Source organism: Dendropsophus ebraccatus, unplaced genomic scaffold (genome assembly GCF_027789765.1).
Source record: "Dendropsophus ebraccatus isolate aDenEbr1 unplaced genomic scaffold, aDenEbr1.pat pat_scaffold_771_ctg1, whole genome shotgun sequence".
NCBI lineage: Eukaryota > Metazoa > Chordata > Amphibia > Anura > Hylidae > Dendropsophus > Dendropsophus ebraccatus.
Window position 1 is genome coordinate 34,652 of NW_027210370.1, and position 13,852 is coordinate 48,503.

The following is a 13,852-nucleotide window of genomic DNA, read 5'->3' on the forward strand; positions in this document are numbered from 1 at the left end:
GCGCGCCTCCATCAGTCCGTCGGTGGGTGCCAGCTGCGGAATGCACAAAGGGTTATCCTTCACCATTCCGCAGTGTGCAGGTACCATTACAGTGTATCAAGGAAGGGACACCCGAATCCAGCCCCCAGATGCCCCCCCATCTTCGGAGTTAGTGGGGAGATCATTCGGGAACTGATCTTCCCACTGCTGGATAAAGGTTACCACCTGTACGTGGATGACTTTTATACCAGCACCCCCTCTTCTGGTCCCTCACTGCCTGAGCTACTGTAGCTTGCGGCACGATCCGAAAATATCAGAAGCAGTAATAGCGCCCTAATATTTAGCAGTCATGGAGCGGACCCAGCGCTTCTGGATATGAAGGACCCCGTATCGCACCAGGGCAACATTTTCCAGGTGACGTCCCCCACACTGGAAAAAAGGAGACCCCAGAAGAAGTGCAGACTGTGGCGTAACAGGGGGATCAGGAAGGACACAATTTTCCAGTGTGACACCTGTCCTGATCACCCCGGCCTCTGCATACTGGATCGCTTTAAGGCGTACCACACGTCATCGGAGTTCTACATTTTCTAAATTCTGTCCCTTATTCCTATTTCAGGGGTCACGTTGATCCGGGGATTATTCTGATCGCCATTATGGAGTCGGGAAGGAATTTTTCCCCTGTGATGAGGCTACTGTCGTCTGCCTTACGAGGTTTTTTTTTTTGCCTTACTCTGGATCAACACAGGTTGAATTTGATGGACACCTGTCATTTTCAACCTTATAAACTAATAATTGGCCTAATACCCCCAAATAAATTAGAATTGTCCCTTTTCCCCAGCTGAATAGGTATGGCCGCCATTCCCATTAGAGGATGCCATGATGCAATTACAAAGCCTCTGTGCGGCCAGGACAGTAGAAACCCCCCACAAGTGACCCCATTCTGGAAACTACACCCTTTAAGGAATCTAACGAGGGGGGCAGTGGGGATATGGCCCCCTGGTGACGGCCATATTTGGGCCGTGAAAATGAAAAAATTGTATTTTTTATTTTCACCGTACATGTTCCACATATGTGCCCGTCACCAGTGGGGTCCATATGCTTACTGTACCCCCTTGTTGGATTCCTTATGGGGTGTAGTTTCCATAACTTGTGGGGGGTTTCTACTGTCTTGGCAGCACAGGAGCTTTTTAATTGCGACATGGCCTCCATCCTTCATTCCAGCCTCTAAATGGTGCTCTGTCCCTTTGGTGGCTTGCCCTGTGCCCATATGGCACATTATGTCCACATGTGGGGTATTTTCGTACTCAGGGGAAATTACCCTACACGTTTTGTGTTCACTTTCTTTTTTTAACCCCTTGTGGAAAAGGAAAAAAATCAAGGCTAGACTAACATATACTGTAAAAAAATGTTTAATTTTTACACTAAATTATTGATCTTGTCTTGATTTTTTCATTTTCACAAGGGGTTAAAAGATAAAAAAAACACTAAATGTGTAGAGCTATTTCACCTGAGTACGGAAATACCCCACATGTGGACATAAAGCACCATGCGGGGGCAGGGTAAGCCTCCAAAAGGAAGGAACGCCATTTGGCTTTTGGAGGCTGGATTTGGCTGGAATGGATTTCTAGGGGCCATGTTGCATTCAAAAGGCCCCTGTGTTGCCAAGACAGTTGAACCCCCCAACAAGTGACCCCATTATGGAAACTACACAACTCAGGGAATGTAACAACGTGTGTAGTAAGCATATGGACCCCACTGGTGACGGGCACAAATGTGGAACAATATGGTGTGAAAATAAAATATTAAATTTTTTACTCTATATTGTTGGTTTAGCCTTAAATTTTTCATTTTCACAAGAGGTAAAAAGAGAAAAAAAACACACATAATGTGTAGAGCAATTTCCCCCGAGTCCGTAAATACCCCACATGTGGACATAAAGCACCATGTGGGTGCAGGGCAAGCCTCCAAAGGGAAGGAGCGCCATTTGGATTTTGGTGGTTGGATTTGGCCAGAATGGATGATGAACGCCATGTCGCATTTACAGAGCCCTCGTGCTGCCAAAACACTGGAAACCCCCCACAAGTGACCACAATCTGGAAACTACACCCCCCAAGGAATCTAACAAGCGGTGCAATGAGGATATGGACCCCTTGATGATGGGCACATTTGTGCCGTGAAAGTGAAAAAATTAAAATTTTCACTTTCACGTCACATTGTTCCACATTTGTGTCCGTCGCCAGTGGGGTCCATATGCTCGCTGCACCCCTTTTTAGATTCCTTAAGGGGTTTAGTTTCCAGAATGGGGTCTTTTGTGGGGGGTTTCCAGTGTTTTGGCAGCACGAGGGCTCTGTAAATGCGACATGACCCTTGAAATCCATTCCAGTAAAATACACAAAAGCCAATTGGCGCTCCTTCCCTTTGGAGGCTCGTCCTGCACTCGCTTGGCACTTTATGTCCACATGTGGGGTATTTACGTACTCGGGAGAAACTGCGATATAGGTTTGGTGTTTTTTTTTTTTCTTTTATCCCCTTGTAAAAATGAAAAATGAAGGCTAGAACAACATTTTAGTGTAAAAAATAGAATTTTTCCTTTTTTACACCACATTGTTCTGAAAATCTGTGAAGCACCTGTGGGTTACAAATCCTCACTGCACCCCTTGTTACATTCCTTGAGGGGTGTAGTTTTCTAAATGGTGTCCCTTTAGGGGTGTTTTTTAGGTTTTGGCACCCCAGAGCCTCTGCAAACCTGAAGTGGTACAGTCAAAAATGACCAAATATAACGGAGGCGTTAAAATTCACTAGGCTCTCCCTTATATCTAAGGCTTGTGGTTGCGTCAAATAGCGCAATAGGGCCACATATGGGGTATTTCTATAAACTGCAGAAACTAGGCAATCAATATTGCATTGCATTTCTCTGCTCAAGGTTTATCATTATGAAAGATATTGGATTACAATAAAATCTCTGCACAGAAAATAAAAATTTTCAAATTTCTTACACACTTAGCTTTTATTTCTGTGACTCCCCTAAAGAGTTAAAAAACTTTCTGGATGTGCTTTTGCAGAGTTTGGGGGGTGCAGTTTCTGAAATGGGGTGCTTTGTGGGGCTTTCTAACATACAGTCCCCTCAAATACACTTTAAGGTTAGGTTCACACTATGTAACTGTGCGGCTGTATTTTTTATGCGGCTGTAAATGTGCGGATGAAACTACGGCCGTGGGAAAAAATAGACATGCGGCTCAATACATACGGTCATTTACTTGGAAATCTGGTTGAACTAAAAATAACAAATATAATCTTTAGAAAGTGATGCAAACACCTCTGGATGCATCTGGGAAAGCAGGGAACACAGTTTATATGAATTGCTATTACCGAGGTTTGCGATCCTCTGCACTAATGCCGATGTCTCTCATGGTTCATCTATTAAAATAATAAAACACATTTTCCTTGTAATAAAGTGCCTTTCGTTGTTCAATAATTAAATTTAAACTAATCCATCATTTTGCAATTAAATATACTGTTAAAATAAATATATATATAAATAAATGTATATTTATATATATATTTATTTTTGACAGTATATTTAATTGCAAAATGATGGATTCGTTAGAATTAAATTATTGAACAACGAAACTGAATTTATTTCATCGAAAATGTGTTTTATTAATTAAATATTAATTAGTACAGGAAGCTCCATAAGCCGTTAATTCATATTGCCGGCAAAAGAGCATTCTGTAATAATCATCACTTTACTTTAATGAAAACATCAAATGTTTCTTCTAATTATGTTATCACAATAGCATTATTAGTAGAAACATTTAGAATTATATGTGCGCTCAGCTGATTGGCTGATCGGCTGAGCGCACATATAAAGAGCTTGTCCGCAGTACAGTGACTTCATTGTGCTGCGGACCAGCGAAGAGGACACATCGGGGTGAGTATAGAGCTCTCCCCACACCCTCCCCAGCACTGCACCCCTCCCAGCAAGGAATGGGATGGGTGCAGTCTGACCCCAAGGGGTTAAGGGGGATGCCATAGATCCTCCCTTAACCCCTTGGGGGCCAGACTGTAAGCAGCGATCTGTAAAGATGCTGCATACTGTAAGGAGCACAACACCGCTCACAATGATGAGTGTTGTGCTCCTGTTCGTGTGTTTTTTGTGTGTTTCTCCCTTTTTGTTTTTCAGATATCGGTATCCTGGGGATTACGTCGGATACCGTGGACTACGTCGATGACCAGCGTTTTTTTTTTGTTTTGTTTTTTATAAAATGGTCAATGATGGGTGTGGGGGTGTTTTTATTTGAATAAAACATTTTTTTAACTTGTGTCTTGTCTTTATTTCTTTACTTTATAGACTTAGTAGTGGAAGCCGTCTAATAGACGGAATCCATTACTAAGTTGGGGCCTAGTGTTAGCCGGTATAAAATGGCTAACACTAACCCCCTATTATTACCCCAGTACCCAATGCCACTAGGGGTACTGGGAAGAGCCGGGTGCCAGTGGTCCCGGAGCATCAAAATTGGCGCTCCTGGACCGGGCGGCAGCAGGCTGGTAAGATTTAGGCTGGGGAGGGCCTAAACCAATGGCTCTTCCCACCCTGGTGTTACCAGGCTGCTGTCGTTTGGTTTTTAACCCGGCTGGTTATAAAAATAGGGGGGACCCTATGCGTTTTTTTTTTAAATAAATAAATAAATAAATAATTTAAAAAAACCGCATAGGGTCCCCCCTATTTTTATAACCAGCCGGGTTAAAAACCAAACGACAGCAGCCTGGTAACACCAGGGTGGGAAGAGCCATTGGTTTAGGCCCTCCCCAGCCTAAATCTTACCAGCCTGCTGCCGCCCGGTCCAGGAGCACCAATTTTGACGCTCCGGGACCACTGGCACCCGGCTCTTCCCAGTACCCCTGGTGGCATTGGGTACTGGGGTAATAATAGGGGGTTAGTGTTAGCCATTTTATACCGGCTAACACTAGGCCCCAACTTAGTAATGGATTCCGTCTATTAGACGGCTTCCACTACTAAGTCTATAAAGTAAAGAAATAAAGACAAGACACAAGTTAAAAAAATGTTTTATTCAAATAAAAACACCCCCACACCCCTCATTGACCATTTTATAAAAAAAAAAAAAAAAAAAACGCTGGTCATCGACGTAGTCCACAGAATCCGACGTAATCCCCAGGATACCGATATCTGAAAAACAAAAAGGTAAAAACACACAAAAAACACACAAACAGGAGCACAACACCCATCATTGTGAGCGGTGTTGTGCTCCTTACAGTATGCAGCATCTTTACAGATCGCTGCTTACAGTCTGGCCCCCAAGGGGTTAAGGGAGGATGTATTGCATCCCCCTTAACCCCTTGGGGGCCAGACTGATGTCAGACTGCACCCATCCCGGCAAGGAAGGGGTTAACTGACCCCCCATTCCTTGCTGGGAGGGGTGCAGTGCTGGGGAGGGGGTGGGGAGAGCTCTATACTCACCCCGATGTGTCCTCTTCGCTGGTCCGCAGCACAATGAAGTCACTGTACTGCGGACCGGCTCTTTATATGTGCGCTCAGCCAATCAGCTGAGCGCACATATAATTCTAAATGTTTCTTCTAATAATGCTATTGTGATAACATAATTAGAAGAAACATTTGATGTTTTCATTAAAGTAAAGTGATGATAAGTACAGAATGCTCTTTTGCCGGCAATATGAATTAACGGCTTATGGAGCTTCCTGTACTAATTAATATTTAATTAATAAAACACATTTTCGATGAAATAAATTCAGTTTCGTTGTTCAATAATTTAATTCTAACGAATCCATTATTGTGCAATTTAACCCCTTCCCCCAATATGACGTCCAGGGACGTCATGAAAAGCAGTGGCAGAATGCATCATGACGTCCCTGGCTTTCCCTGCCTCCCCCCTCTGTCCCTAGATGAGATCGGGCAGCAGGAGGAGGCTATGTCACACAGCCTCCCCCTGCTGCCACTGACCGGAGGGGAGCCGCGCTCCCCCCCGGGCAGTTAACCCCATAAACGCCGCGGTCAATGCGACCGCAGCGTCTATGGGGAGATTCAGTGTCCCCCGCCGATCGGGCGGCGGGGGGAGGCTGCAGAACGCTGCCTCCCCCCACCGCCACTAACAGTGTGTCCCCCGGCCATCCTCCCCTCGTCCTCCGATACCGGCGGATCGCCGCTACTACCTCTTTAGCGGCGATCCGCCGGTACCGGGCATTACCGGCGCCGCCGATAGTTTTCATCTCCCCCCACCGTGAATCCACGGTGGGGGGAGATGAAAAATGTCCCCTCAGACCCCAGATCAGCCCCCCGATCACCCTACCCGGGCGGCCATCAGATCCAAGATGGCCGCCCCCATCCCTGCTAACAAACGATGTTTGTTCGCAGGGATGGAAATGAATAAGTGATCAAAGCCCCATGCTCTCCGCCACCGGAGGTAGCGGAGAGCATGGGGCAGTGATCGGGGACCCCCCGTGTGGTCCCGGAGCAGGCGATCGGCGGTATATACTATACCACTTAAATCATTGGTGACAGGGGATAAAAAGTGTCACCGTGCCCCCCCCCCAAGTCGCCCCCCACCCCCCTAGTCACCCCCGTCCCCCAGTCACCCCCCCTTCCCATTATACGTTACCTGATCCACGGAGCTCCGTCCTCCTCGACGTCCAGGCTGATTCTGAAGTGCGCATGCGCTCCAGAAGCAGTTAGCTCTGAAAATTTAAAGTGACAGAGACCAATTTGGTCTCTGTCACTGAACTATGATTACTGTGATAGAAAATATCACAGTAATCATAGTAATACAGTGAAAATTAATGTGTATAAAGTACAAAAAGTGACAAACATACAAAAAAATAAAACACACACTTTTTATTATAGTAATAATTGCAGTTTACTCCCAGATTACCCCTAGCCCCCCCAAATTACCCGTAACCACCGCAGGTTGCCCATATCCGCCCCAGATTGCCCGTATCCACCCCAGATTGCCCATAATCACCGCACGTTGCCACTAACCACCGCACGTTGCCCCTAACCACCGCACGTTGCCACTAACCACCGCACGTTGCCACTAACCACCGCACGTTGCCTTTTAACCACCGGACATTGCCTATAACCACCGCATGTTGCCTATAACCACCGCATGTTGCCTATAACCACCGCATGTTGCCTATAACCACCACATGTTGCCCATAACCACCGCACGTTGCCTGTAACCACCCCAAATTGCCAGTGAGCCCCTCCAGATGGTCCGTAATCAGCCCCGATTGCCCGTAACCCCGCATATTGCACGTAACCACCACGTTGCCTCTAACCACTGCACGTTGCCTCTAACTCACACACGTTGCCAGTGACCCCCTCCAGATTGCCGTAACCACCCAAAATTACATGTACCCACCCCTGATTACCTATAAGCACTTCAGTTTATCCGTAACCACCCCAGATTGTCTGTAACCACCCCATGTTGCCCGTAACCACCGCAGATTGTCTGTAACCCCCCCAGGTTGCCCCTAATCACATGTAATTCCCCCCAGATTGCCTCTGACCACCGCACGTTGCCTCTGACCACCGCACGTTGCCTCTGACCACCGCACGTTGCCCCCGACCACCGCATGTTGCCCCCGACCACCACACGTTGCCCCCGACCACCGCACGTTACAGGTTCCCATCCCAGATTACCTATAAGCACTTCAGTTTATCCGTAACCACCCCACGTTGCCCGTTACCACCCCACGTTGCCCGTTACCACCCCACGTTGCCCGTAACCACCGCACGTTGCCCCCGACCACCGCACGTTCCCCCGACCACCGCACGTTGCCCCCGACCACCGCACGTTGCCCCCGACCACCGCACGTTGCCCCCGACCACCGCACGTTCCCCCGACCACCGCACGTTGCCCCCGACCACCGCATGTTGCCCCCGACCACCGCACGTTGCCCCCGACCACCGCACGTTGCCCCCGACCACCGCACGTTGCCCCCGACCACCGCACGTTACAGGTTCCCATCCCAGATTACCTATAAGCACTTCAGTTTATCCGTAACCACCCCACGTTGCCTGTTACCACCCCACGTTGCCCGTTACCACCCCACGTTGCCCGTTACCACCCCTCGTTGCCCGTTACCACCCCACGTTGCCCGTTACCACCCCACGTTGCCCGTTACCACCCCTCGTTGCCCGTAACCACCGCAGGTTGCCCGTAACCACCCCAGATTACCCGTAACCACCCCACATTACCTGTAATCTCTTTTTTTTTTTTGTATTTTAGTAACTACGCTATTCTAATAACCATTACTAGCTGCGGTTTTGCTCCAGCAAATTGGCGCTCCCTTCCTTCTGAGCCCTGCTGTGTGCCCATACAGTGGTTTATGCCCACATATGGGGTACCGTTGTACTAAGGAGAACCTGCGTTACAGATTTTGGGGTACATTTTTTCTCCCATTCCTCGTGAAATTGAGAAATTTTAAACTAAACGAACATATATTGGAAAAATTCGAGTTTTTCATTTTTACTGTCTTATTTTGAATACTTTCCTCTAATACCTGTGGGGTCAAACCGCTCACTGCACCCCAAGATGAATTCTTTGAACGGTGTACTTTCCTAAATGGGGTGACTTTTGGGGGGGTTCTATTCTGCTGACACTACAGGGGCGCTGCAAACGCGCCTGTCGCTCAGAAACCTCTTCGGAAAAATCTGCACTGAAAATGCTAATTGGCGCTCCTTCCCTTCTGAGCCCGGCTGGGTGCCCATACAGTGGTTTATGCCCACATATGGGGTACCGTTCTACTCAGGGGAACCTGCGTTACAGATTTGGGCATGCAGCTTCTCTCCTGTTCCTCGTGAAATTGAGAAATTTCAAACTAAACAAACATATTATTGGAAAAATTCAAGTTTTTCAATTTTACTGTCTTATTTTGAATACTTTCCTCTAATACATGTGGGGTCAAAATGGTCACCACACCCCAACATGAATTCTTTGAGGGGTGCACTTTCCAAAATGGGGTGACTTATGGGGGGGTTCTCTTCTGTGGACACTACAGGGACACTGCAAACGCACCTGGGGCTCAGAAACTTCTTCAGCAAAATCTGAACTGAAAATGCTAATTGGCGCTCCCTTCCTTCTGAGCCCTCCTGTGTGCCCATACAGTGGTTTATGCCCCCATATGGGGTACCGTTGTACTCAGGAGAACCTGTGTTACAAATTTTGGGGTGCAGATTCTCTCATGTTCCTTGTGAAATTGAGAAATTTTAAACTAAACGAACATATTATTGGAAAAATTCGAGTTTTTAATTTTTACTGTCTAATTTTAAATACTTTCCTCTAATACCTGTGGGGTCAAAATGGTCACCACACCCCAAGATGAATTCTTTGAGGGGTGTACTTTCCAAAATGGGGTGACTTTTGGGGGGGTTCTCTTCTACGGGCACTACAGGGGCACTGCAAACGCTCCTGGCGCTCAGAAACTTCTTCAGCAAAATCTGCACTGAAAATGCTAATTGGCGCTCCTTCCCTTCTGAGCCCCGCTGTGTGCCCATACAGTGGTTTACGGCCACATATGGGGTACCGTTGTACTCAAGAGAACCTGTGTTACAAATTGTGGGGTGCAGATTTTCTCATGTTCCTTTTGGAAAGGAGAAACTTTAATCTAAACATATATATTATTTGAAAATTAAAATTTTCGATTTCTTTACGGCCTAATTGTGAATACTTTCCTCCAGCCCCTGTAGGGTTAAAATGCTCATTATACCCCTAGATTAATTCTTTAAGGTGTCTAGTTTCCAAAATGGGGTCACTTATGGGGTTTTACAGCATACAAGCCTCCTAAATCAACTTAAAAAAAGAACTGGTCCCTAAAAAAAAAATCAGTTTTGGAAACTTTCACAAAATGTGATAATTTGCTAATGAATTTCTAAGCCCCATAACAGCCTAAAAAAGTAAAATATGTTTCCCAAATTATGCCAGAATAAAGAGGACATATTGGTAATGTGATTTAGTAACTAATGTATATGCTAGGACTTCTTTTTTTAGAAGCAGAGAATTTCAGAAGTTCATAAAATGCAAAATTTTCAAATTTTTCATGATATTTTGATGTTTTTCACAAAAAACACACAAAGTAGTGACCAAATTTTGCCACTAATATAAAGTGCCATATGTGACAAAAAAACGATCTCAGAATCGCTAGCATACGTTAAAGCATCACTGAGCTATAAGAGCATAAAGTGAGACAGGTCAGATTTTGAAAAATGAGCCTGGTCATTAAGGCCAAAACAGGCTGCGGAGGCAAGGGGTTAATATACTGTCAAAAAATAAATATATATATAAATATACATTTATTTATATATATATTTATTTTAACAGTATATTTAATTGCAAAATGATGGATTCGTTAGAATTAAATTATTGAACAACGAAAGGGACTTTATTACAAAGAAAATGTGTTTTATTAATTTAATATATTAACTATTAGAGGCATCGGCATTCGGCATCATTGCCGGCTATTTTTGAAGTACTCCGTACGGACCGCCTGTCAATCCACGGCCGCGTTTCCAGCCGCAAACAATGGCCTTGTTCATTTTTTACGAGTCCATTTACGATCCGGGCCGTAGATTCATACATAGTGTGCACTGTGCAGCCGTATATCCTATACTTTCCAGCGTACGCATGAACCACCAAAAATACCGCCGCACAATTACAGCCGCAAATACAGCCGCACACTTACATAGTCTGAACCTGGCTTACACCTGAACAGGTCCCTAAAAACATCTGATTTTGAAATTTTACTGAAAATTTGGAAAATTGCTGCTAATGTTTTAAGCTTTCTATTGTCTAAAAAAAATGAAATATAGTTTAATAAAAGCTACCATCATAAAGTAGACATGTTGCTAATGCTATTTAATATATAATTTATGAGGCATAACCATTTTCTGTATAAGCAGAAAGGTTTCAAACAGAGAATAAAAAAAGAAGCCTAGACCTCAAAGCTAGTGTAGGTATGCAGATGGGTAAAAATTGGTATGTGAAATGAAATTTTTTTTACCCATCTGCATACCTACACTAGCTTTGAGGTCTAGGCTTCTTTCTTTTATTCTCTGTTTGATATTTAGTGATCAGGGTAGTCACTGCCTAGTTGTGACCTCGGCCCCGGAGATTATAGTGAGCTGCACCCACCGCCTTTACTGTCCTAGAAAGGTTTTAAAGTTGGAAAAATTCATTTTTTCACAATTTTTCACGTTATTTTGGTGTTTTTTATAAAGATTTGTTATAAGTATCGACTCCATTATACCAGAAATGTAAAGTACAATATGTCACGAGAAAACAATCTCAGAATCGTCTGGATAAGTAAAAGCATCCCGAAGTTATTAATGAATAAAGTGACACTGGTCATATTCATAAAATTTGTCTCTGTCCTTAAGGCCATTTCAGGCTCTGTCCTTAAGGGGTTAAACTACACTGTTGACTTCTCGCAAACAGCTCATATTATATCTAGGCATGACATTAAAGGGAATCTGTCACCATCTCAGATGCTCACCGTGTGCTGTAGTTGGCAGTCCCCTTGTGATGATGTTATCTTTAGGTAACTTGTCTGCGGATTATGCACAATCTCTCGTCTCCTACTGTAATGAAGAATGAAAGAGGAGTTGCTCAATGTTTGTGCCGCTGTCTGGCACGCCTCACCCCTCCATGCTCCTCCCACTTCTTCATGAATAATCTGTGCTGGCCGACCTACTACTTGCTCAGCTGTCAGTGTCTCTGAGTGTTTATTTCACACATAAACTGTGTATATAGAGAACTGATCTGCAATCAGGTATAGTTGAATCTCTAAAGCCTAACTGTGTTGGAGCTGTAGTCTTGGGTTCAATCCCCTTAATGGAAATAAAATATAGTTGTTTTTTTTTTTTTTGCTTTATTTTTTCTCATCATTGTGTAAGGAAGAACTGAATTTTAAAACTAAATTGGGCCTGGTGTGGAAAACTTTGCAAACTTTTAAAAATGATACAATAATGGGGAAAAAATGAAAAAATAAATAACTCTATTTCATTTCCATCAAGAGAATCAAGCCCAGGGAAAAAAAAAACTGTTGCTAGTCTCTAGACAGGTAATGTATCGATAAGTTACAGCTTCAACACAGTTAGGCTTGGAGATGGAACTACCTATAAACACTTACAGACAGTGAATAACAGCTGATCGAGCAGGAGGTTGGGCACCAGAGATTATTCATAAAGAATGGGAAGGAGGAAGGAGAGGGGGGGTGCCAGTGTGCGGCACAAATGCTAAGACACATCTCGACTTTGACTCTTAATTACAGTAGGAGATCGAAGATTGTGCATAATCCACTCCAAAAGGGAACATGTTCATTAGGAGCCTGCCAACTACAGCACACTGTCAGCACCTCAGGTAGGGCCCAGGTGCTAATATATTCCCTTTAAAGCTATTGGTAACAATAAATATTGCTAAAACTATATATATATATATATATATATATATATATATATATATATATATATATTCAACCTGTCAGCACTGCAATACCAGGTCAGTGCCTGGATGGGAGAAAGCAAGCTCTTTTTCCATTTCCTTGTTCTAAAAATCTATTTAATATATGGTCCCCAGATAGGGAAGGTATCAGATAATAAACTGATAAGAACTGATACTGCCCTTGATCTTAGCCAAAAGGCAGAGAAGCTATATATTTTTTTTTATATTTATTTAAAAATTATGACATTAAGGATTTCTTAGAAGTTCTAAATTCTATACAACATGGATTTCCTAAAAGAGACCAAACTATTATTCAGTATAGCATTGGATCAAATCAGCCTGATTTTTTAAGGATTAACCACATCATTTGCACATGTTGCCTTGAAGATTAATCAATTTTGAAAGAAGATCTCAGTAATCTTCAGACAAAGAATTGCATGTTTAAATGGGTCAGCTGATGTGACTCAATGAGATCAGAATACTACCATATGTCCCTAATCCTCAGCAGGTGACTGCATTGTTCTCCAAATTGTTATTTACGCTGCCATTTTTAGATTCTCATTTTTACATAGTGCTAATATTTTCCAAGCAATTTAAGACTGTTTACAGTACAATGTGTCAAATACTGTGAAATGGTTACAAATCACTGAACAAAAGATTGCAATGTCGGTAATTATAGAATAGCAAACTAATGAGGACAAAGATGTATCTTGTTATCCTTCAGTTTTTTTTTATCATATTATATAAAAGCACATCGGTGGCAAATATATACTGTATGTATAAGCTCTTCATGATAATTTTAGAGCCCCCTCTGCCATTCACAAACAGTATGAGACCTACCAAATGGTTGGTTTTACATCTTCTTTCTACATGCACCGGATATTAGACTCTGATTGCTTTGGGGGAGAGTAGAAAATGGTTTTGAGGATCCAGATCTATACAGAACATATAGACACCCACACAGAACTAATATAAACAGCAAGTGCACAAAAAAGTGTATAAACCTCTATTTACTCAAGTAGCTAATGTTCCTAACAATCTACCAGTAATTGTAGCTTACATAAATCTACATGTACAGCTACCACATGCATTAAAGGGGTACTCCAGTATGAGAAAATTGTATTTAAATGAAACTATCACCCCAAGATACATAACTTTCTAATACATTGTTATTATGAATAGTCCTCACTTCAGTGGCTTTTCAAAAATGAAAGGACTACAAAACTTGTATTCACCCCCGCTACTCCCCCCCCCCCCCCCCCCCCCCCGTGTCATCTCTGGTGTCACACGAGGCTTAGCTGGATCTTGTATCCCACCCCCCTGAGTAATTCAGCATCTCTGAACAGCTCCTGTAGCCTACACCTGAGAAGACAAGGAGTAATAGAAGCAGCTGCACTGAT

At 43.7% G+C, this 13,852-nt stretch overlaps 1 non-coding gene across 1 annotated transcript; it reads right to left on the minus strand.

Annotated features, from left to right (window-relative positions):
* Positions 1-12,472: 12,472 nt before the first annotated feature.
* On the minus strand, positions 12,473-12,663 carry LOC138779819 (U2 spliceosomal RNA). The gene has a single exon (XR_011361202.1). It is a non-coding gene; the product is annotated as a U2 spliceosomal RNA (small nuclear RNA).
* Between the last annotated feature and the right edge of the window lie 1,189 nt (positions 12,664-13,852).